At 37.1% G+C, this 26938-nt stretch overlaps 1 protein-coding gene across 1 annotated transcript in view; it reads left to right on the forward strand.

Annotated features, from left to right (window-relative positions):
- znf438 (zinc finger protein 438) overlaps positions 1–11545 on the forward strand; it is a 77943-nt gene extending 66398 nt beyond the window's left edge. Inside the window, exon 8 of the transcript XR_005007357.1 lies at positions 10752–11545. The gene's annotated coding sequence lies outside the window, so the exon portion shown is untranslated. The remainder of the gene's footprint in view (positions 1–10751) is intronic.
- The last annotated feature ends 15393 nt before the right edge of the window (positions 11546–26938 follow it).

Genomic DNA, 26938 nt, shown 5'->3' on the forward strand with positions numbered 1-26938 from the left:
AGCCCAAAATAAAATGTCTAAAGGTTAAATATGCAAAGCAGTAACTGGAAAAAATACATTTTGCACATGCTTGCTCATTTGACCTTGCTTAAAACAGCACAGAAAGCATTTGAGAAGCCACCTTCCCCCTATTTTTATAATCACACTGTGTTTCCGTTTATGTAAGTGTAAAATGAAACCTCCTACAGCTATGCTAACTCAGCAATGCAACAGTTATGACATCACATTGTCTATGCATGCAAAGTTTAATTTAGTGTTTAAATGTACGTTTTTACATTTAAGATCCTGTTGTTAAGAATTAAATCAAGACACATTTTATTTTGTTAAATATGATAATTTTACTGTTTATGTACTTTTTGCCCCATACATCCACTTTTAACTGAGTAAGATTTTGATACCATACTTTTTCTACTTTTTTTTTCTCCATACTTCTACAGTTTTTCTCTACTTTTTCCATACATGTACAGCCTTCATAACAGGGAGAGCAGAACATGTTTAGTTTTTTGCTAAATAATTAGACAATACTTTGTCTTTAGATCTCATATCAGTAGATCTCATGTTTCAGTTTGCCTTTGTCTGGCTTCAATTCTTCATGGTTTGTTTGCAGTGTTTGTTTATGTAATAATGTCCTATTCTAGTGTATAGGATTGTTTATTAAGGTTGTTTAAAGACTGATGTATCCTTTTTTAGTGTATAGCAGTGTTTACTGATGTTGTTTAAGCAGTAACGTCCTATTCTAATGAATAGGAGCACTTGTTGAGGTTGTTTATGGACTGATATCTCCTATTCTAGTGCACAGAAATATATTTATCAAGGTTGTTTAAGCAAAAATCTCCTGTTCTGGGGTGTAGGAGCTTTTATTGACGTTGTTTATGCAGTAATATCTCTGGTTTATACATCATTAGTTTATTATAAAGTAATAAAAAAGTAGACATGTATTAACATATGTAGACGGTTACTTTATAAGCTAATGAACATTAACTTCCTCTATAAATTGTACATAATTTGTTCTTTATAAAGTAGAAGCTCATTATTTTAGTGTGAAGTAGTAGCTTATATGTCTGGTAATGTGAATATATTAATTGTATTAGTAGTTCATAAACTTCATTAACAATGAAGCTAATCTTATAAACCAGTTGTAGTCTAGCTAGTTTATAAAACTAGCTAGTCTTATACACTTTTGTTATGAAATGTCAATGAGTTTTTAAACATTTTAAAATATTAATGGATAACTATAAAGATATATTAGGAGGTTTATGCAAAACTTTTTCTGTGCAGTCAGTCCAGCATATCTTGACTTGTGATTAACTTTGTAATGCATCTAACTCACCTTGAGTTTCAGCTCTCTATGGAAAGGTGAGAAAACTGAAAATGCCAAAGGAAACAATTGAAATGATAAATATTCCTTTTACCTGACATAGAGGTGTTATCTCCAAATCTAATGTCCTGGAACTTAGCATACTGAAAGAGTGTATGAGTGTTTGACGGGGAAAAGAGCTCACGGAATATGACCTATTGCACTGAGCTAATGTGCAGTGTAATGTTCTCCAGCTCTCTTGGACAGAGCACGGTGGTGAAAAGGTCCATCACCGCGGGCAACAAGGTAGGCCAAGTTACTGCGCCTGCCAAAGACAGCCGTCCATCTCAAGAGCCATATTGAGTTTTACTGCAGGTGTGTGTCGGGGGGGGAGAGAGAGAGAGAGAGAGAGAGAGAGAATGAGAGAGTCTATATGCCTCTGAGGAGAGCGAGCTTTTTTCTTCTGTCTCGGTCTCCAGTTGAAAGAACAGGCACCATCACTGAACAATGACTTGAATGCTTCTTGCAGCACAGTTTCAGTTATCTTCATTTTCAGGTACTTCCATTGCTTTCATGGCAAAATAAAAACAAGAAATTATGCAAGAGAAGAACACGTGCTAGAGGCAGAGCTGGATTTAATAATTTAGCTCTGAAAGACTGGACAAAAAATCTCATAGCTGTTCTCAAGACTAACTAGGAACTCTAGCATCTCTCTCTTTTTTCCCCATGACTCTTTCTCTCTTCTGTAATGAGTTTGTCTCTTATTTGGACATGAACATTATGATCTTACTTTCCAGTCTTGAAGATCATGCAGAAACATAACATGATTGACCAACTTTTAGTGGTTTTAGTCTTTATTAGCAGATTTATCAGGTGTAGCTGAGGAGTGCACAGACACACAGCTGGAGATCTAGTGCCCTACAGAGCTCATTTCCAACTCCAGTATAACAAAATGGCTCTAATAATAAGGAGCCTCTCCTGGAAACCTGTGTTTAGATGGGAACTAAAGTCTGCAGTGTAATAGAAACTCAGCTGGGCAGCCTCGGTTTAACAGCCAGCATATTAAACCAAAGCTTGGTTATGGAATCATCTACTGTGTAACATATCATCAGTGTCAGAACAAAACTCTGTCTCCAGGCTCCAGGGTGACACATCTGTTTGAAGTATTGCTCTATCGTCAGGAGATCGCTAGTTCTAATCTTGATGATGTCATATAGCCGTCCATGGTTAGGAGTCCCAGAGAGCATAACTAGCCCTGTTCTCTTCTGCCACTGTTCAATGTGCTGCTCTGGTTGGGAAGAATGGTTGTTTCTTTTTACTCTATCATTCAGTGCAATTCTAATTGAGGGTCTAGCTCTCACCGTTCCAGCTTTGTAGCATTTTACAGTCCGAGCAAGAGGGTAGAAATTGGCCATGACTAATTCTGGGGGGGAACAAGGTAAAAATCCAACCTAGGAAAAACTGTATCTCTGAAATAGTATTTTTATTGGAGAAGGAAAAACACTCTTAATTGTAATCAGAGTTGCCTCTATTTAATAAGCGACATAAGCAGCTTTAGGCATTAGGGCCCCACTGCCACCAGTGCACACCACAACAACTTTCAGGGCATTACATCACCATTATATTGTCTAGGATGCTCGAGTGAGGGGGGGAAAAGTATCTGGTCAATCAACTTTTTAGAAACCCAAACAATGACCAATTAGTGTCTGATTTTACAGTGCATCAGCTAGCTAACTGGTTTGGCAATGTAAGGGTGTTTTCACACTTGTCCCAAATACTTGAGTCCGCACCAAGGACAGTTTCTGGGTTCTTTCGGGGGAGGGGCTCATTATCACTGGTTTGCTTTCACACACAAGAATTCCATCCGAACTGTGGATCAGTTGTGCAATTCCATACATCACTTTTCTTTAGCTTTATCCGTTTGTTGCCTTTTATTGTTTTCCTTGGACACAAACACTCAAGCAGTGAGAAACAGCACTTTTTTAGATACGTAGCATTTCACTGCTATCATAAAATTTGAAAACAAAGTAACAAAAGTCAAAGCTGTCATGTCACAAAATGAACCAATCCCACAGTCCCACACTCTGCACCAGGAGGACCACACTAGATTTCATTAAAAACAAACCATAGACAACCAGTTTCAGGAGGACCAGAGAACAGTTCTCTGAACTGCTTCCAGGCTCAAAAACAGCTTTCACGCTTGTACCAAACTCACAGAGCAAGTGGTCCTGGGTAGGGAAAAAAGCACCCCCATGTAAATAGGATTCCTAAATTAGAAAAGTTTATTTAAGACTATACACGACTTAGATACATAAATCTGTGAATTAAATTAAGACTATTCCTTTTTGACACAGTATTTTAGCAAGTCTGAAGGAAAGTAGGCATATTGTTGATTGACTGAGAAGGACAGTACAAACAAAATTAAATTCAAAATACATACGCTTGCCATGACAGTGTTCAACATGGTCATGAATGGGACACCTTCTTTAGGAAAGTGAGGCACAGGTTTAATTGACAGAATAAAGAGTACAATGAATAGTTCAGTCCTAGATCACAACAAATAGGTTACTAAAATGATAGATCAAAAATGATATTAATTTTTTGTGTGTGGGGATATCATTGACAAAGGCATTCTAATCTGCAGTCCACTGAGGCTTTAAAGGAAAAATGATTCTCTCTGCTTTTATTTTGAAACAGTTTATAGTACGTAGTACATGGGGAGAGCGTATAAGAAGATGGTGTCCATATTTAAAAGATGTGTAAAAAAGTATTAGATGGAGTTTAAGTGGAGAATTAAAAGGTCTTAGCCAATCGATCTCAGATTGAGCGACACAGTAAAGCACTATCCCCCTTTAGTGTGCCCTTCATACCGTGCCCACAGTTGGTATCATTTCCAAATGGTACACTAGGGGGTACACATGGTACTATTCAGCAGTTTAATTCTGAGTATATCTGTAAAGCAAAAAGAATATAATGAAATTTTTTAAAAGCACAGCCAGTATCCTCATATGAATAATCAATATCAACAGACATCAACGGTGTTTATTTAGCATTTAACTTGAGTACATTTTGCACATATTTATCTCACAGAGAAGAGTGGAGGAAAAATAAAGTGTAATTTGTCAGTGCAGAGGTGGGGAGAAGATTAGGAAAGAGAAAGCTTTTGCCTGTGTGTGTGTCTCACAGTGAGAGAGGGAGTGGGATGGTAGAACAGACATGAATTACAGGGTTTAGTATGCTCATATTTCTGAGCCAGCGTACGAACACACAAACACACACACCCCGCGACTGCAGTGTAATTATGGTGTGTTATCTGAGATTACAGGAGCGGCTTACACCTGATGCCAGAGAAAGTGCTACACACTTTAAATATTTAATCAAACCCTCTAGAATGAACCTAATGAGGCAGAGAGAGACAGAAAGAATGCACATTCGAAATACGTCTGCTTTCCTAAAACATACCTACGCATATTCAGTGTTCAAAATCAATCTGTTGAAAGTGTATTGAGAACAAAGTACTGCTAGTGACAGCAAGAAACTGTAAGGTACGCAGCAACTAAGAAGCTAATCCAATGCTGGATGTGACTTTTTAACCCTTTAAGGATAAAACCTAGAAATGGCTGCTTGGACATATCTCATTATTTTTAATTGTAAAGTTGTGATACAGTACAGTATCTACAAGTGTTTCATATCATCTGATTCAGCACAAACTCAGCTTCCCTATAATGCCAGTTATTGCATGTAAATATTCAGTGTTTAATACAAACTAGTATTATGTAAAGGCAAAAAAATACGGAACTGGAAATGAACTTCATGAACCTCTAAAGATCACTATATGTAGAGGTCTGTGGTCATTTTTCTCAGCACTGTGAGTGGGAGTTCTTAGTTTATGCTCTTACTCATGATGTGTACTGCTGTCCAGAGCCACATCACACTCCTGACATTTTTCAATTGTGTCCAGCATCTTCTGCCCTCAAAAAGCATTTGTAGTTTTTAGCACTTCAGTAATTTTTAAAGTCTGAAGTTAAATGTTTAGACACCTTTCAGAAGTTGTGCTGGACGCACTAGCACATTGCAACATTCTATCTCTGTCAGTATTCATGTTTTGAAATGTGGAAGGTCTCTAAAGTTAAATCTGTGTTGTTGGATGTATTTTATTCTTTGATTGGCTACCAGTTGGTCACTGAACTTCTATTAGTCTAATGCACAGGCAGAACAGATGACTCTGCAGATTCAGTTCTGTTGTACGATTTCGCAGAGAAATATGTGGAAAGCTCAGCTTTTGTCATTAAACATGGAATTTGAAAATTGATATCTTAGAGAGTTGTAAAGTTTAAACACAGCTCATTGCCACCGCAACATTCATCCTTTAAGGCGTTAGGGGTCATGTAATGTCACACATTGTCATGTTATTTAATTTTACTTTGTGTTATCATATTATGTAATCTTTTAACAATATTTGAGCATTTTAGCAAACATCAATGTTTATGACCTTACTATGGTTAGTGTTAAGACCCAGTCACATGATCTACTCATATGTTGATGATTACCACAGCTACAAGCTGAGAGATTTTCATTTATTGTATCATCAATAGTGCATCAGTACTAACTCCATTTGTTTATTCAGTAAATATGAATGGGAGATGAACACTGTCATATAACGTGCCGAATAGAGATGAATAATGCAGAAAACAAAAAACCTTACAGTAGAAATGTGCATTTATTTATAAAGCAATGTCCTGTAGGGTGTGCAGTGTTTTAATAAAGTAAGGCTTACAACAGGAATCGGCGTACCTTTACATTACAGCACTATAAACACTGTAGTTGCATTATCTTCAAAATGCATCTAAAGATCTGCACACCAAGGAAATTAAATGAGGCAAACACCCTTCCAGGAGTCTTGTGATACACTGAGACACATCATGCACACAGTCTTTCATCTGCATGGTCGATTATCTGTAGTGGAGATCATCACATGCAGCTTTTTGCTTGATGAGATACAAAGTGCCAGAAAATGGAGTAATAAGTAAAAAGAAAGTAGCGTAGTGGTTTTATCTACTGAATAAAAGTGTTTTAGCAACTATTTGTTTGTACAGTCCATTAAATTGTATAATTAGCTCAGTAGACTAAGATAAAAATCAAAGTTATAATATTATTATTATTAATCTATCTCAACCCAAATGAACTGATATTAGAATGACTACACTCTCAAAACAAAGGTATGAAACTGTCACTGGGGCAGTACTCCTCTCGTCACTGGGGTGGTACTCTCAAGGGTACATCTCAGTACCTTTAGTCAGAGAACATAATTGTACCATAAACCATTAAAGTTATATTTTCTAAGTTGTACTGACTCCACACACCCCGTCTCGTCTCCAGGCTTTTTATTTCATTGTTCTGTTTTACAACATTAGGTTATGAAAAAGGTACAAAAATGTGTGCATTTTCCACTGAGAAAAACATATTTAAGGTGCACGATTGGGCTTTAAAACCACTGTTGTACCTTTGAGGGCACATTCACATTGTTTGTAACTTGATGAACAAAAAATGGACCTGCACAGAACCTTCATTTCTGACAGTGTAGGCAAATTATGATTAATTTATTATACATATAGGCTATATAGGCTGCAGATAACCATCTTGATCTCTGGGTAAACTATCATGCATTCATACTCTACAGCCTACTTGGGTTTGGTATCACCCATCTCTACGAATGCTGCAAAGTTTAGGCGTTGACTTTATTTAGGCAGGTGAGGTTTCCTGTGAGCTGTAATAAGGCCATGAAGCCACTGCACTTCAAACAAGCTAACTCTGTGATATTGCAGGTGAAGACTGCCTGTGTCATATGCAAGCCAAACAAATCCCTCTTCTTAACAGCTTAGGTCTATATAAAACAGCTTTGGAAGCTTTGGCATAATAGGATCACTAAGAAAAGCCACAAAAATGGGATTTGGTTACAAAAACCACACTCACAAAATGTTGAATTTTGGGGGCTGTATTATTGCTGTTATAATGCTGACACCCCAGAGATGCTGCAGGTCATGGTGTGTGCATTTCTGTTGAAGGGAACTACAAGCTTTTATCAATGCCCAAAATTGACGTTTTCTTCAGAAAAGCTGCACCCACAATATTTAAAGTCAACCTGCAATCAAAATTTGACCTTGTCCCTGTCCATATTCAGCACAATTCATCATACATCAATACAAAATTCTTGTTTTTCCATCAGACGGAACAAAATATTAAGCAATAGTACCATGTTTCACCTCCCCCTCCCACCACCCTCACCTATCATCAAGAAGAAATGCTCAACTGGCTCAGGGACCCTCCCTGATACTGTGTTCCACTCAGGAGTATTTCATGGTACAGAAGGAAACTGCGTTATGATTTCTTATTCATGTTGACTTTAATCACATGAAGAAAAAAGTTCTATAAATAAATAGTTTTTTGCATGTTTAAATGATTCTTCTCTATAATGGAAAGCCTGTTGTATATGGTTCTTCTGTGGTTCTCTATATAGCACCAAAACGGGTTCAACTAGTGTTAAAACCTGTAGAACCTTTTTTGTGGTATTATATAGAAAATTTTTTGCTAAGAGTGTGAAATTTTGTGCAATCTATTTTGAAGCAAGAAGGCAGGAAGTGATCAGAGTGAAAACAGCATGTCAGCATTTTGTAGCTGGACCCTGAGTAAAGGGAAGGGCAGAGTGATGAGTAAAAAAGAAAGTGAGAGGAGAAGTAAAGGCAGCTGATCTTGTGTTTGACAGCGCAGCTTTAACCCACACCCTCAGCTCTTTGTAGATGTTAATAATTAAAACACCAGCAGTGCATCTTATTCTTTCATTTTATTCTCCCTGCCTGCTCTGAGGCTATCAGTCTAACTGGATTAGAGCCAGTGAAAGAGAGGAGGCCTTCAGTCCTGATAGTGTCCTTGACTCTTCACACCACATTCATCAACACTGAGTTCAAATACAACATGCAGCCATTCAGTGGGCTCTATATTTCTTGTAAATCCTTTTAGAGATGCCCTCTGAGATCAGAAGCTATAGAAGAACAGTAAGTATAGTGTGAACTAATACTGTACTAGGCAATACAAAACTTAGTATTAACCTCAGTTGAGCACTTTGCTGCATTGTGTTGTGGTTATACACAGTTGTAACTCAGTGTAAAAGTGTGCTATCGTGTGGAAAAGAAGCATCTCTCAGTTATTTCCACTATAAATAGGCTCTAGCTGTTACCGGCTCAGCTTTGATCTTGCACCTCAGTTTAGATAAAGGCTCAGGTCTGCTCTAAATATTTCAAGATGTCAGAGCAACATCAGAAAAAATAGGTCATTGATAAAAAGGTTGATGTCCTAAGAAAGTGAAAAACATGCGCAGCATGCAAACACAAACACACATGTACGCACCCACCCACACATAGGCATACACACATACGCACACCTTGACCCTGTCACCCCTCCATCTGCCTCTCTGTCTCACCTTACATCCCTGATGGAGATTTCTTTGACTCTGGGTGAGGGGGTGTAGGGGGTGTGTTCTGATTTTTGTGTATCTTTTCATTGCTGAAGGCAGTAAACAGCCAGTAAAAAGTCAATTTTGCACTGATTGCTAGGAAGAACTGAAGAATTTGAATTGCAGACTAAGAGAATAGAAACATTCAACTCGTTTAACAGGCAGGTGTGCACAGAGCAAGTGGCAGTATGATCTATGAGGAAGATCACATTACTGCCCTCTTCCAATCTCCCATATCCCAGTGGACAAGGCCGTCCATTAAAGATGACATCACACAGCCGCATTTCCAGCCATGTGCAGCTGTGGCCCATAGAAGAGGCTCCATATGAACTCAGACACACATAAACAAGGCCAAGGGGAGGCCGGAGTTAAGCAAGTTTAATTTTTTTTTCTCTTAACAGAAAATTGCAAGATGATTTTTAAAGATTTTGAAGCAAAACACTTAAGCAGACTATCTTGTGATATTTTTTTCCAAGATTTTAAGGAAAAAAAGCTGCAAAGTCTGCGGAGTTTGTAACTTTAGGTAATGTGGGTTTAAGTGCAGCACTACAATGTAGTTTCCAAGAAGAATTTCCAAAAATTAAATATATCCTAAAACCCTAATTTCCAAGAAGAATTTGTGATACATTCCATAAAATACATCATGTAGGGTCATTTGTTTTGACTGGTTTAAATATTTTGATTTATGATTTATTTGATACTGTACACTATGTGGAGTCATACCGCAACTGCTCTTTAATTTTCATACAAGACTGTAGTCTTATGTATTTTGGAAAATTTTGTCCAAAAATGCAAAGTGATTTTTATGCTGTGTTTTTGAATAATGCTCATGCTTATGTTGTATGACATTTTTCCATAATTTTAGTAAAATAAATTGTATCTTATAAAACATAGCTCAATAACAGTAGCTACTGGAAGTTTGATCATACATATTCGTCTTTTTCAAAGAGGATTTCATGATTTGTTTGATATCATACACTATGTGGAGTCATTTTGCAACTGATTAAAGTGTTTTTCATCACAATTAGAATAAATAAAAAATGGTCCAAAAATACACATGTAGGTAAGACTATAGTCTTACGTATTTGCACAAATTTTGTGAAAAAATCAGTGATTTTTATGGTCTGTTATGATTAAAAAGGCTTCAGTAGAGTGTACTGTACCGTTTCCAATGATATGAGGCCAAACGTAGCTTTATTTTCAAAAATATGAACCAACAACCTTTAGTAGTGACAGTTCTACCATGACACATTAAACTATTTTTCAAACAAAAAATATTATACACCAAGTGGACACTTTTCCCAACTGATTTAAGTGTTTATTACAATTAAAATAATTAAAAATTGGTCCAAAAATACATGTCTAACATTTTCCCATAATTTGAAGTAACAAAGTTGTATTTTATGAAATATGAACCAATAAGGGTAAACAATGACCATTTTACAGTACAGAGTGTTTTTCGAAGAGGAATTAATGATTGATTTATTTGCCTTTTACATGATGTAGAGTCATTTTGCAAATGATTTGTGTTTTTTTTTATCACAATAGAAATCATTCAAAAACATGTGAAGGCAAAACTACAGCCTTACATATTTTGGCCAATTTCTGAAAAAATTTAGGGTCTGTTCTGATTAAAAAGGCTTCAGCAGACGGTTTTCTCATGTATTTGTCATGATTTGAAGCCAAATAAAGTTGTATTTTCATAATTTGAACCAATAAGCATAAGTAGTGACAGTTACCAAACGTCTTTTTCAGACAAAAATATGATTTATTTGATATTATAACTATGTAAAGACTTTTTCCAACTGATTTGTGTTTTTCATGCAAATTAAGACAATTAAAAATTCACCCAAAAATACACGTGAAGTTAAGACTATAGTCTTACGTATTTTGGCAGTTTTGGTGCAAAAATACATAATGACTCTATGCTCTATTCTGATCCAGGGTGGGGTCCAGCACCCAAACATCCTGGATTTATACCCACTGCCTGAGTAAGACCAAGAGGATTCTAAAGGACTCCACCCACCCAAACCACTATCTGTTCTCACGGCTGCCAAGCAGGATGAGGTACAGAAGCATAAAGTCCAGAGCTAGCCGGTTCTTCCGCCGGGCCATCAGGCTGCTAAACGGTCAGTAGTGCTGGTGTATCAGTCTTTGGGCCTGCTACTACACTTCTGAGTCATCATCATGATGATCTCCATGGACAATCCACACTGCATCTACACCTCAAACAGACTCACTCTGATCTTACTGTACAAATCTATACCTGCACATATAGACTGACATCTTGTAAATCTTCTATCCATATCTTCTGGAATATATATATCAGTAGTCATTTATCTACCTCAGACTCACAAAATGCATATATGTAAATGTGTACAACTTTACATATCATAGCTTTTATTTCATAACATATTATTGTACAAAAACTGTACATTTGAATGGTGCAATACTGGTATATACTAATGTGTACATTGTGTGTATTTAGAATCTGATGTGTGTAAGAAAAAAAGATTTTTACTCACCTTCGCAAGTGATTGTAAATGTGATGTGACAATAAATGTGATGATTTCATTAAAAAGGCTTCAGCTGACTGTTCTAAGACTTTTTATGATTTGAAGCCCAATAAAGCTGTATTTTCAGAAATATGAACTGATAACCATAAGTAATGACAGTTTTACTGTAAACATTAAAATCTTTCTCAAATCAAAATTCATAATCTATTTGATATTATACACCATGTGGACACTTTTTCCAACTAATATGAGTGTTTTTAATCACAATAGAAATTATTCAAAATTGGTCCAAAAATACATGTGAAGGTAAGACTATAGTCTTACGTATTTTGGCAATTTTTGAGAAAAAATACACAGTGATTTTTTTGCTCTATTTTGATGAATAATGCTTATACTGACTGTTTTATGACATTTTCCCATAATTTGAAGTTGTATTTTATGAAATATGAACCAATAATGGTAAAAGTTGTACTGTACATATTAGTTGTTTACAAAGAAAAACTAATTTACTTGATATTATACATGATGTAGTCATTTTGCAGCTGACATGTTTTTTTTTTTCCCAATAGAAATCATTCAAACGCTGTCAAAAAATACACAAGAAAGTAAAACTATAGTCTTACATATCTCTGCAAATTTTGTGAAAATGCATGAAGATTTCTGTTGTATTTTGATGAATAATGATTATGCTGACTGTTGCATGAGGTTTTCTTATAATTTGAAGCCAAATAAACCTGTTTTCAGAAATATGAACTAATAACTAAAAGTAGTGACGATGTTTCTATACCTATTAAAGTTTGTTTCCTAAAAGAATTCATAGTATAGTTGATTTTATACATCATGTGGAGATTTTTTCCAACTGATTTAAGTGTTTTTCTTCAAAATCTGGACAAATCAACAATATATCCATAAATACACGTAAAGCAATGGCTAGAGTTTAATGTATTTTGGCTATTTTTGTGCAAAAATGCATGACGGTTTTTATGGTCTATTTAAAAAGGCTTTAGCTCTATGACATTTTCCCAGAGTTTGAAGTTGTATTTTATGAAATATGAACCGATAACCATTTTACTGTATGTATTGAAGTTTTTTTCAAAGAGAAATTCAAGATTTATTTGATATTCTACATGACGTAGAGTCGTTTTACAACTGATTTGTGTTTTTCATCAGTATAAATCATTCAAAAACTGTCAAAAAACATGTGGAGGTAAGACTATAACCTTAAATATTTTGGCAAATTATGAGAAAAATACAAGATTTTTATGTTCTATTTTGATTAATAATGTTAATGCTGACTGTTTTATGACACTTTTCCCAAAATGTGAAGCCAAATAAAGCTGTTTTCAGAAATATGAACTAATAATCATTAGTGTCAGTTTACTATACATATTAAAATCTTTTTTTAAAAAACATATAATTTGATTTAAATGTTTTTCATACAAATTAAGACAATTAAAAATTGGTCCAAAAATACATGTGAAGGTAAGACTATAGTCTTACGTATTTTGGCAATTTTTATGCTCTATTCTGATGAATTATGCTTATGCAGAATGATCTATGACATTCTTCCATGATTTGAAGCCAAATAAAGCTGTATTTTCAGAAATAACTGTAGGTGGTGACAGTTTAATATGCATATTCAAATCTTTTTCAAAGAAACGTTTATTGATATTATACAGCATGTGGACACTTTTTCCAACTAATATGTTCTTCAGAATTGGTGCAAAAATATATGTGAAGGTGAGACTATAGTCTTATGTATTTAGTAGCTGTATTTTACAAAGTGCGAACAGACAACTGTAAGGACAGCTTTACCATACATATTAAACTTTTTTCAAAGAGAAATCCATGATTCATTTTTGATATGTTACACCGTGTTGAGACTCATTTGTGTCCGTTTTCAAGATGACATCATAATTAATTTGATATTATGCACACTGTGGAGACTTTTATTGTGGAGTGTTTTTCACCAAAACTCAGAAAATTCCAGAACAACACCTGACAGGAAGGCTTTTTGATGCAAAAGTGCAAGTTATTTTATTTACAGTGTTTGCTGTGTTTGCAGGTCTTCTCAGCCACTATAGAATTTGGATTAAAATTTAAAAAGACTGTATGTTATGTTACATTTCACCACAATTTGAAGGAAAAAACCCACATTTTTAAGATATGAACTAGCAATCGTAAATAGCGATGGTTTCATCATACCAGTGAAGGGCTTTTTCCAGAAGAATTTGCTAAGTTTTTTTTATTTTGTCCACTATTTGCAGACATCTACACTTCCCCAAGCATTTTTTCACCAGAATTAAGTCAGCCTAAAAAACAGTCGAAAATTGCACATGAAAGGAAGGTAAAATGAGACAGAAATATAAACTGTCAGTTTATGTCCTTTGCAACTGCAGTATCTGCCAACCCCCACCTTCAATCTCTTCAAAATGCTTAACAACAATTCAGTCTCATCTTATTCCTCTTGTCAATATTCAAGAAATTATGACACTAATTACTTTCAAATTATACACAATATTAAACGTCAGACCCTTTAAAGAACCTTCTCCACATACTTCCTTTGGGTAGTTTGTATTTTGCACTGATATTCACTCCACACAGATCTGTGTTTTTTTCACATACGTGTGTGTGTAAATGGTCCAAGGGCTCCCCCATCCCCAGTGAATGTGCATGTAACACAAGAATAGAGCTCACCAATTTCTTGCAGTACCCTTTTATATTTTAAACATAAACACAGCATGGTGGCAACAGTTTATCAAATACACGATCACATTTACATGTAATGAAGGGACAGAAAACCTCCCACAGTCTGTTTTTTTTGTTTTTTTTTCCTTGCAAATTGAATTAAACCCTACCCAACACTCCAAACACTCCCAAAGAAAACCCTGTGGGCCCCTGACAGGTGTTGTGCTTTCAGCCAAGGAACTGTGAGGGACAGCAGCAACTGTTACACCCACCTGTCTTTCCTTTTCATTCTTCTCTTTTCTTTATTTCTCATTTAGCTCTTACAAAAACAGCTTCATGCTGATCAAACCAGCCATCTTGCTCATTTCCAAAGTGGTTTTGTGTCTATGTTTTGGAGCAGGATTTGGCAGGCTTCAGTTGTGGATGACCATGGTATCATTTAATACACTGAGCTTATCTGAAACCGGCCACTAAAATCTACACTCAAAACAGCTCAGGTATCACAGGTCAGACAGAGCTAAGTACTCTACCCCAAACCCCCCTCCCCAACACACACACACACACACACACACGGTAACTTCAGCAGACTCAGTATCTGGACAAATTCAGACTTCAGAAAGTTAACCCTTTAAATGCTGAGGAGCCTCTGACAAGGAGCCTCTGCATTGTAGACATCATGACCCCTGGTTTCTATCACCACTGTTGTATTTATGATGGTAGTTCAGAGAAAAAGGTTTTCTTTGGTTACTATTTTGCCTTAAAGTACCCTGCATGCTCTCCCTGCTCTCTGCACTGAACGCATTTCTAAAAACTAAAACCTTCTCCAAACTATCGGAAAACAAGGTCTGAAGCTTCAGGCAGCATATATGTTACCACTTCATCTAATAGCTTTCTATTAGGTCACTTTTAGAGACATTAAATCAAATGTGCTTGCAGCAGAACTAATCATCTCACCAGATATCAGTGACTTTTAACTTTTTGAACATAAGAAATTTTTGTTACTTTTTATCGTGTTGGTGTTTGATTTTATTTGTGGCCACTAAAAAACTGGCAGAGAACAGAGGTTGAAGTAGGTCAAGAAAGGCCAAGAAAAGATAGAAACAGATAAAAAGCACCAAAAAAATAGAAAACTGATTCTTGGTCATTAATGTCTTTCATTATTTCCTTCACTCATCTGCCATTTCATCATATATGCTGCTCAGGTGTGGCTCCATTGTCCATTTTCTGCTCATCAATATTTCTGCTGTGCTCAGATGTTTACAGAGAAGTTAAGTTGTTTGACAGAGTCTGGCTGGTTAATAATGGCGCAGCACATCAGATGCTTGAGGAGAGACGGACAGACTATGCATGAAAGGAAGAACAGCAAGAGTCTGAGACAAATACATGATTAGTTTTGTAGCGCATTACTTCAGATGCCGGAGTGAGTGTGAAAGAGAGAAAGTGACATAACTAATCTATCGTTCAACATACACACACATACAAGGTTATCAAGTTTTTGGGCAGGTAAGAAACCCACTGACCTCCCACTACAGGGCCACAGATTATTATAGCACAGTGAGGATGCAGGTACTGTGTGGGCCTTTCTTTATGTTCCTGTACAGAAGCACACCTTCTGGCTCAAACAAAATCACACATCTGCTCCAGCATTCCAAAGGAGCGAAATTGAAAACACATTTCTGTAATTTGCCACATTCTTTTGAATGGAAATAATCCCCAGGTCTGTTTTTCTTTGTGAGGGAGGCAGCCACAATAGCAGCTTTCAAGCTTTAAGATTAAGCATCTTTTTATCATTCAGGTTTAAATCTCTTCCAGCCATCATCTGTCTCGCTAAAAGGCATCACCGGAAACTTGACCGTGATATTCCATATTAACATGACAGAAGTAATTTGTTAGCAGGTGTAAGACGTTGCTATGTCTGCAATCAGACCTGTCTTACACAAAGCAGCTCTTAGAGTGTTTTTCCCCTGTAATTCACCTCCAGCTGATCCACGTGACACCAACACATTGTGATGTTTCTAAAATATGAGCGATCATTTTGTCTCCTTGTTTGTGAGTAGCATACACACACACACACACACACACACACACACACACACACACACACACACACACACACTCACACATACATAAACACATAAAATGATGATAATATTTCAAGGTTCCATAAACTATGTGGTCAAAGATATTTGGACATCTAGTTTCTAAAGTGATAGATCTCCTCCTTATTGAGTTCAGGTATTTCAGAGACACTCATTGCTAATAAGTTTGTAAAATCTAAGCACATAGTCATAAAATCTCCACAGTCAAACACTGCTAGTAGAAGAACTCAGTGACTTTAAACATGACACTGTCATAGGATGCCACCTTTGCCACAAGTCAGTTCATGAACTTTGCCCTACTTGATCTACCCTGGTCAACTGTACATGCTATTACTGTGAAATGGAAGTGTCTACAAGCAACAACATCTAAACCACAAAGCACTAAACCATGCAAACTCACTGGGCAGGGCTGCCAAGTGCTGAAGCACATAGCACATAAAAATTGCTTATCCTCTGTTGCATCATTCCCTACAGAGCTCCAAACTGCCTCTGAAAGCAACAGTAGCAAATAAACTGTGCATCGGGAGCTTCATGAAATGAAGGATAAGATCTCTAGGTACAATGCTAAGTGTCAGCTGGAGTGGTGTAAACCATACCACCACCGGACCGGAGCAGTTGTAATGCATTCTCTGAAGAGATGAATCACGCTTTATTATATGGCAAATCTGAGTTTGGTGGATGCCAGGAGAACACTATTGCTGTGCATTCCTGTAGGCAAAGTTTGGTAGAGGAGGGATAATGGTCTGAGACTGTATTTCAAGATTTGGTTTCAGCATCTTAGTTCGAGTGAATATACATACTGTGTCAGCAGTCTGCGGAACACCCTTTCCTGTTCCAGCATGACTGAGCTCCTGTGCGCAAAGTGAGCTCCATAAAGACATGGTTTGATGAGTTTTGGTGAGGAGGAACTACAGTGACCTGCACAAAGCCCAGACCGCAACCCCCCCGGAATACCTTTAGGATGAATTGGAACGTTGATTGTGAGCCAGGCCTTCTCATCCAAAATCAGTGCCTGACTTCACAAATGCTTCTTTGATTGATTGGGCACAAATTCCCACAGACATACTTCAAAATGTTATGCAAAGCCTATGCAAAAAAGAGGGGAGGGTGTTATAGCCGCAAAGGAGGGGGCAACTCCATATTAATGCCAACAGTTTTGGAATGGGATGTCCAACAAGCTCATATACATGTGATGGTCATGTGTTCAGTTTTGGACATACAGTGCACAGGTCCCCAGCCCTAGTCCAGAAGCATCCCTTGTCCAGTTTTGTGTTTTCTCTGATCTTGAACACCCAGGGAAACTCAGGTAGGGCTTGTTAATTAACTGATGAGTTGGATCAGATGTGTTGGAAGCAAGGGAAAAAAAAAACATTAAAATGTGCAGAGCAGGGGATATTTCAGGACCAGGGATGGGAACCACTGATACAGTTTGTCATGGAAAACCAAATTATCCTTATTATTTTTTTTGTTAAATAAAAGATCTTCATGCAGTTTGTAAACATCCATACATCCAGTCCATATAGTCTCTGTGCAGAAATAAATCTGCAAAAACAGCCTTGTCTATTGACACTGAAGTTATAAGCAGAGTGTCAGACACAATACAGAGCTGCGACTCAGAAAAGAGTTAATTTACATATATCTGTTTTTAAGGCACAACAAAAACAGGCTGTTGAATTTGAGTGGATAAAGAGAGGTTGGGAAATGGCCATACTACAATGAATTATGACATATCACTACATAGACCCACATAAACATCATCAAGGAAAATAACAAAATCCAAAGAAAATGTAGGACGTGTCACCTTTTCAGTTAATTCCAGGGTCATCTGGAGCCAAGTAACTGTGTTTTCATTGAAGAAAAGCATCTGTTCTTATTTCCACACAAACACTGCTCAGTACTAAGGGCTGCAGATTGATGTATTAGAATACAACAGTTCCATTAATCCAGCATGCAGGGGACAATAAAACAATAAAACTCTCTCTCTCTCACACACACACACACACTTACTTACACACACACACACACACTTACTTACACACACACACACACATACAATTTGCACACCGGCATGTGCATTTCTACAACAATATGCATAAACAAATCTTGACATAAAACTAAGCAAGTTTGTGCACTCTCCTTACTCACCCTGACTAACTCAGCAGGAAACTCCCTAAACTTCAGTCCATCACAGCAGAGAACAGTTCATGCATCAATCACTGGGCTGGCACTGCTGCACATGCATGCAGAGCTTTGGCTGTGTAAACCACAGCTCATTGATAGTGAATCTGGCAGGGGGACGCTAGAGCTTCAGCCAGCACCAACATGTGTTACTGATCGAGGAAGGACTGATATGAATTACACACCCTCACATTTCTCTCTTTGTAAAGGGTCAAAGGCTAACACCTATAGTAAGTCTTTGTAATGAATTCTAATTGATAGTTGTAGTAGATTGGTGTGATGTAAAGCATTCAACTAGCCCTGTGGTTCTTCATCCTGGCCCTGGAGTACCACTGTAGTAATTTCCCTGCTCTAGCCAATCAGAGTGCAGCATTCAGCTGACAAACTGCTCACTGACCATCTAAAATACATGCTAACCACGACATCACTGCTGGGGTCGTGCCAAGTACCTCTCACCACAGAACTAGAAGACATTATTTTGGCATAATTAGGCTGCGTTCAGACGGCGGACCATTCCACCCAGAATGCTTTTACATCCTGTAGCAGAACACAGATTTCACATTGGAATCACAGATTATTCCAACACAATTAGAGTTGAAAAATGATGAATTAAGCAGAAAAGCTCCTCTCTTCATGTTCCGCTTTTCACAGGGTAACCAATCAAAAAAGAGGATGGGTAAAACTGAACGGGAGAATGAAGTGGGACAGGTTTGCTCACATTTGCAAAAAAAATGCTCAGCATTAATGCAGAGAGAAGGTGTCAAAACTTTGTCGCAATGGTTTCTGTAGAGGTACAGCAACCTATAGAAAGATGGAAGGACAAGCAAAGAAGTTCAGTTTTCCCACTCAATTTCCAATTTGCACCGGCTCCAGCAATGTACACTCCTCAGAGACTGACAAGGTATGCATGCATGTGTAGGTACCCTAAAACAAGCTTCTGTTAGTGTAATTTGTTTTTTATGTTCTTTTCATTTTCTGTTTTTTTTATATTTTATGTACTTTATATTTTAAGTGATTTACAGCATGCAGTAGGCTAACCAATGTTTAACTTAGAAAGCCTAGTGCACAGATGTAGGCCTGTTTCTTTTTTAATGTTGAAGTATTCTGCAAATTGCCTTCCTTTGCATCTCTCAAGCATGACCTCCCGCACGTACACTTAACCACCAATAACGATGGATATGCCAGTCTGCATCTGTGCTTCTGTTACAGAGAGGCCAGCAGAGACAGAAGTGCACTCCAGGCTAGAGCACCTCCTGCTGGGCATGCCAGGCAGCCAGACTGGGCTTAACCATCCTGTTATTTTGGCCTTACCCACCTTGGCACCTGTGCACACAGGGGGTGAGAGAGGTGGGCACTCCAACTGTGCACACATTCATATGACATCTTCATATGAATTCATTAAGCTGTGAACTACTTACAGCACATTGTGATTAATTCTTTTCTCTTTTGTCTTCTAGTGAGAATAGCTACACTGGTTAAAATGTGAGAGCTCTGGTTTTGTCTTTGTCACTCCCTTGCATTATTTGCTGTTATGACGATGTTATTTGTTATAGTTCTTTTCTACAGAGCCCTTAAGGTGACATAGTGATTGTTATTTAATATGCCATGGCTACAAATTAATATATTGGCGCCACAAATTAATGTATCAGTTTCTTGTGGTCACATGGCCTTAATATATTAATTTGTTTCTGCGACTTATTAAAATAATTACCATGTCACGTCTCTACTTTTCAGCAGACTTTAAGAAGCTATTACTTTTACTATTACTGTGAGGTAGGGACTAACTGCTTTGTAAGCGTTATATATTAAACTGATGTCATTAAGCTAAAGGTATCACTAAAATATGCATTTGTCATGCATACAAAATACATGTTCCTTCTCCTTCCTTCACTAGCCTTTGTACTAAAACAGTGATATCTCTAGGTTCTCACACCTTACAGAAATTATGCACTCCAGCTATTGTATTTATTTGCTGAATTTCATCACCAGCACATCTGATTTAGTTTAATGAAGGGTTGATTAGCCAAGCCAAGTACTGAATGCTAAGTCTAAACACTGGCTTCCTCAGGTAGAGGTTTGAAAATGGTTACGCTAAAATGTTTTGTGTTAATGTCTGTATTTATTCTAATATTTTTCTCAAGTGACTTACGACTTTTGCACAGCACTGTAACTGGCTGCCAGACCCCCATCCCTTCAGCATTCTGTATTAATTCTGTTTTTTCTAACCATCTACTACAGTGTACAGATTGTACAGCAGGATTGAATCAAAGCATTAAGCTGTGAACTACTTACAGCACATTGCAAAAAGCACAAGGCCGGCTGAAGGACTGTTTGAACTACTTATCTGGGCAGTAAGATTTTGGTTGTAAAAATTCAATGTAATATTAGAATAAATATAAATAGATATTAGTACAAAAAAAAATTGTTTTCAAAAATGACTGGTAATCATTTACAATAACTACATGTACATTAAAAGGGAAATTCCACTGATTTTTCAAAAAATTTTGCACAATTAAGTTGTTAAGATGTAAACAAGGAAAAATCAGTGGAATTTCTCTTGAAGTTTTCATGGCATATTCACGAACAATAAAGTAACATTCCAGTACAGTTACATGATCATTTTGAAACTTCTATTAAATTCATGCAACACAGTAACACACTGGAACAATTATATATTCACTCATTTGTTTTCATGATGGTTTTAATGAGATTTTATAACTTACCCACACAATTTCAGCTCTCTTGAAATCATACCAGACAACACATTGATCTTGGTCTTACAGCTTTAACAGGAGAAAATAAGGGAGAGCCGAGACATTCGACGGTGGGGCAGTGTTACATTTTTGCGTATGCAGTGATGATAATGTAAGGATAATTTAGTTTACAATTATGTCACAAAGGTTCTTAAATAATCAATGATGCAATGATAGACTCGAAAGGGGGGGCTAGACTGTACGTTATTGTCATTGGTGTTCTGTGGTTGTAGGCCAATGAGCCAGCTCCCCACCCCATCCCTATACCCCTACCAATGAACCAGCCCTGTCCCCATACTCATACCAAGGAACCAGCCCCCTCTCCCTGTTCCCATACCTATCAATGAACCAGTCCCATTTCCCAACTGAAGAAGGTCAGCATTGTGTAGAATGACATTTCAGCTGGCATAAGGAAATTCTTTTTTTATTATTATTTAAAAAAAGAAAAAAATAATTAAATCCTTTTCAATTATAACAGTTCAAACTGTAATTTTTCCATAAATGGTTTACAAACTGTTTACAAAATTGTTGTTTTTTTGGTAATAGAGATACACACATGGCATCACATTTGCGATTTTAGGTTAGTGAGTGTGCATTTTACAGCTTTCAGTACATCGAAAGATTAGCATGCTAACATTAGCAAATGCAGGATTTTTCAAATGTCAATACTTGTTTGATTATGAGAATACTATTTATGGATTGGATTGCAAAGGAACCTTTCAAAAGCTTGACGCAATTTATCATTCCTCTGTTTGATTTGTTACGAATGCCTCTCTCAAAATGCATCACTGCCTTTTTATTCGCTGGTTACTGCCCTCTCTGCATACTCATCATAACATCCTCTGGTTTATGCTTATTTATAAATCTCTCCTTGGTTACTCCCCACCTTATTTAAGTCAGTTACTGCAGCTAGAACCAGTGGCCAAGTATAATATGCAGTCCTCCCACTACATCAAAGTAAAGACCCCTAAAGTTAACATATCCTATGGTCTTATGTCATTCCAGTCTGCTGCTGCCAGTGACTGAAATTTGTTACAGAAAACATTAAAAACGTAGGGCCTACTTTATGACATTTTTAATGACACTTCTGTTTTATTTCTTGATTTTGATCTTTGTGTGGTTTAATGACATCTGGAAATAATGTTTCTTTTGTGTGATTAATTCTTTTCTCTTTTGTCTTCTAGTGAGAACAGCTACACTGGTTAAAATGTGAGAGCTCTGGTTTTGTCTTTGTCACTCCCTTGCATTATTTGCTGTTATGACGATGTTATTTGTTATAGTTCTTTTCTACAGAGCCCTTAAGGTGACATAGTGATTGTTATTTAATATGCCATGGCTACAAATTAATATACTGGCGCCACAAATTAATGTATCAGTTTCTTGTGGTCACATGGCCTCAATATATTAATTTGTTTCTGCGACTTATTAAAATAATTACCATGTCACGTCTCTACTTTTCAGCAGACTTTAAGAAGCTATTACTTTTTTAATGGCTGGCTGTCATTGCTAGGATACCAGCAGAAGATTTGGAGTGATACTTAGAGATTCGGTCGCAGTGCCATTATGTTCTATTTGCGCTCATAGAATCCCTCTCAGCCAGGTAAAGGTATCACTAAAATATGCATTTGTCATGCATACGAAATACATGTTCCTTCTCCTTCCTTCACTAGCCTTTGTACTAAAACAGTGATATCTCTAGGTTCTCACACCTTACAGAAATTATGCACTCCAGCTATTGTATTTATTTGCTGAATTTCATCACCAGCACATCTGATTTAGTTTAATGAAGGGTTGATAAGCCAAGCCAAGTACTGAATGCTAAGTGTAAACACTGGCTTCCTCAGGTAGAGGTTTGAAAATGGTTACGCTAAAATGTTTTGTGTTAATGTCTGTATTTATTCTAATATTTTTCTCAGGTGACTTACGACTTTTGCACAGCACTGTAACTGGCTGCCAGACCCCCATCCCTTCAGCATTCTGTATTAATTCTGTTTTTCTAACCATCTACTACAGTGTACAGATTGTACAGCAGGATTGAATCAAACACTTCACCTTGGAGGGTTTTTGGCTTAACAGACACTTCCAGCAGGGGCCAGAGAAAGGAGAACTGGAGGATAGATCCAGCGCTCTGCCATTAGCCTGAGTCGAGCTGACATTCTGCAACCCTCCACCCCACCCCACTCTTACACCTGAAGCTCTGTCCAGGAAAACAAGAAGATATTCATGTTTTTTCCTCTTTCTTTTGTTTCACCGTGGACTCTCCTCTCCGCCAGAGAAAACTGAACCCACAGTTTGTCTTCAGCACTACTCCATTCAACCTCCCTTTCATTTTTACAGCCAGGGAATCAGATAGAGTTTGACAGCTGGCACTCTTCCAGCACTCTTAAGCTGTGAGGGCTGTGTAAAAGTACACGGCAGTGTAGACTGAATCTTCCTATACAAACTGTAGAAATGTACCTACAAGGAAAAGTAATCAGAACGTTTCTTTGTGCTGATGATTCAGTGGCTTGAATCTGGATTAGAAACCAATGCAGAAGCATAACTAACCTTTTGAACCAGAAATGTATTAGTCAGCTATTCATTTTAAGACTTTTTATTCAGGAACTGAACTGAAAATTCTTGTGGATGTTTCACAAACAGCATACATACCTACACGTATGTTTGTTTAAGACTCTGGAATGTGTGTAACATTTTTAAATGGTTGCTGCCCTTTAGTTGTTTGTTTATTATGTGTTGATGCTTTAAAAAAACATGTATGCACAGGGGGTGTGCAAGATGACAGACTCACCACATGAAATACTCATACTCATTGCCATTTTATCAGAGACGCTTACCAAAGAGGTGCATTTTTAGGTTTACAATTACTGACTGTACCTCATCTGTTGCTGCACATCTATATGTTGGCTTCTACCCCATCTATCAGTGGAAAAGAACCACCACAGGACCACCACTGACCAGACATTATTCGAGTGGGGGATCATCCTTAGCAGCATCACTGGGGTTTTAAAGGCAAGACACTACAGGTGAATAGGGTCATTTTTTTTAACAGATATCACAATGAATCTTTGCCAGTATGTTGCCAGTTCGTTTAATTTAAAAAAATGTAACTTTCCTTAATCAAGGAAATCCATCTGTTATAACCTTTAGAATATGTTATGGAACAAATTTGTAATGCAAATGTAAGTACTCTAGAAGCTGAGCTTTTTGGCCCTGAGTGATGAGAAAGCTGATATTGAGAAAAGTGATTTTAATAATGGGCCTCAGAACTTCATTGCCCAGTGAGATCTTTCAAAACATGCACCATTTGTGTGAATGCTGCCCTAGTTAAAAGGAAATATGTCAATATTCTAGTTAGATTCTACAGGAAACAAGCTTGTCAGTGATATTTGATTATTATTGCTGTGTCAAGTGTGGCAGAGTTGAGTCGTCATTAAACTTGCTATCTTTTGGAAAGTGCAGTTAGACATGAGTGGATTAAAACTGGCTAAACACACAAATAAAAATATTTCTGTTGACATTTTTATGATTACAGTTTATAACAAGGATCTTTTTTTAAAAATCATCTTTCTTTGCCTTAAACATTGCATACTCTTACTGGCCACTTTTTTAGACACACCTACCTTGTTGGTACACTTTGTAGGTGCACAGATAGAGACTGTAGCTCATCTTTTTCCATGTATAATTTGTTGGTCATCCTGTAGGCCTTCATCAGTGGTCAGTTTCACACCACAGGACCACTGTTGGCTGAATATTTTTGGTTGGAGTACTTTTCTGAACCCACTGTTGACATTGAGGTGTGTGGAAACCCCAGCAGCACCACTGTGCCTGATACACTTATACCAGCACCACACACACATGTCCTTTTCTTGCTGCTGTCACTGCTGTATAGAGAGTGGTCCACCACTCAAATAATATCTGGCCAGTGGGCCTGTAGTGGTCTTTTCCTGTTGATGGGGTAGAGAGGGGCCCATAAATTGTGCAGCAAAAGATGAGGTACAGTCAGTAATTGTAAACCTTCAGTCAGTGATAGTAAATTATGGTAGGTGTACCACATAAAATGGACAATGACTAGTTTATGTCCCAGTTATTTTGCACACTCCCTGTATGTGAGTGTCAATATGAACAGTACTGTTTCTTCCTGTAGAACTGAAAGTGCTAAAAGTGTACACTAAATGTTATTAGGTTGAAGGGACAGCAGTGATACTGAATAGAAACAGGGTTTTCGTAGTTCTCTCCTCTATGGCCTTTGGGAAGCCTATTTGAATTAATTGAAAGAATAATATAATAAAAATATTCTGACCATAGTTTAGAGTATAAAAGTTTTACATGAGTTTTACATGAGCTCAGTGAAATTATGAACATTGCATCATCACAGTTTTGAGATGTCATGACATGAGGTTCAAAAGTCTGGAGCACTAGTAAAAATGCTTGTACTTTGGATTCCTTTCTAATTTATTACAGAGTTTTTCATTACAAATGATATTATCAGCACAATTTGAAAGTAGAATGTTTCACATTTTAAAATTTAAAATTTCAGAATTTCTTAGCATTTGGGGAGTCCACCCTTTGCTTTAATGACAGTGTGCACTCTTAGCTTTGAATATAGATCTAGAAATAGGTCAGAATCTTAAAAAATACTATTCATGTTACTTGTAATAACTTTTCTATGTATTTTTTAAAAATCGAAAACTTTGTTGTTTATTTCCCAGTTTAAATGGAAAAAAAATCTAATTTTTAGTGTGTTCTCAGACTTTTGGACCCCTCTCTACTAGTGATTCTAGTAAGTATATTAATATTGTAATGCCAGTTCTGCAGAAACAAAGTGGCAGCTTCAGAGAAGACCAAATTTGAAGATGGGCTACATCATGTAAATCTGGGGTAGAATAATTTATTCTTAATTTGCTTTTGAGTGATGCACAAATCACATAGCAGTAGTTGTGAAACATATAAGATGTTTCAGCTGGGCATTCTCTCAGAAAAGCTCACACATACACACTGCCACATATATCAGTATCCACTGAAAACACACAGATATACTGAAGGGCTTTGCTGAAGGAAAAAAGATCCCTCACAAATCCAACTTGTTGCCACATAACATTTAATAGCAGATCCCTCTACTGAAAATTTAAAGCTTGTGCGTAAGCCATCCAAACAGATATCACTGTGAATGTGAAACAAAAACAAATATCCACCCTAGGTCATATCCAAAATACAGTTTTATACCTTCTCCCACTCTGGATTTCATTTCCTGCCCCCAGGAGAAGGGTGTGTATGTGTGTGTGTACCTGCAAGCCCATGTGGAACGTCACATGGTTCTGGTTTAGGTGGAAAATCAAACACAGTTGTGGGCAGGCGCTGATTTAACCAAAATAGGCACTTTAATCATTTTTATGGATGGTGGGAGTTTACAGCTTTTGTATGTATTTATGTACTAGAGGCCAAGTAGAGGGGTAAATCGCTGAGGAGGGGAGAGGAGAGTGTGAGGTTAAACATAAACTCTGATTAAGAAAAAAAGACTGTGCTAAAGTTAGCCTATATGACAATTTCGGTTATAAATCCACCATAAGCTTTAAATCATTTCCCAGTCTGTACAAATTTGTTAGCAGTACTACATTAAGCATGTGGGTGCGGTCGGGCGCTTTGGCAGCCTCACTCATTAATAGGTAATTTGACTTCGTTAGTTTAGGATGAAGATAAGACCTCATTAGCCTCATTTATTAAACACTAATTAGGGCAGCAGACAAGAGCCAGATGTTAGCATATTCTACCCTCAGCCTCTGGCATGCAGGAAAAGGGAAAGGAAGCGTTTCTCCAATGATGGTGGGGATGATTATATGTGTATATATATATATATATATATATATATATATATATATATATATATATATGTATATATA

The sequence above is a fragment of the Colossoma macropomum genome, unplaced genomic scaffold (assembly GCF_904425465.1).
Source record: "Colossoma macropomum unplaced genomic scaffold, Colossoma_macropomum, whole genome shotgun sequence".
NCBI classification, from domain to species: domain Eukaryota; kingdom Metazoa; phylum Chordata; class Actinopteri; order Characiformes; family Serrasalmidae; genus Colossoma; species Colossoma macropomum.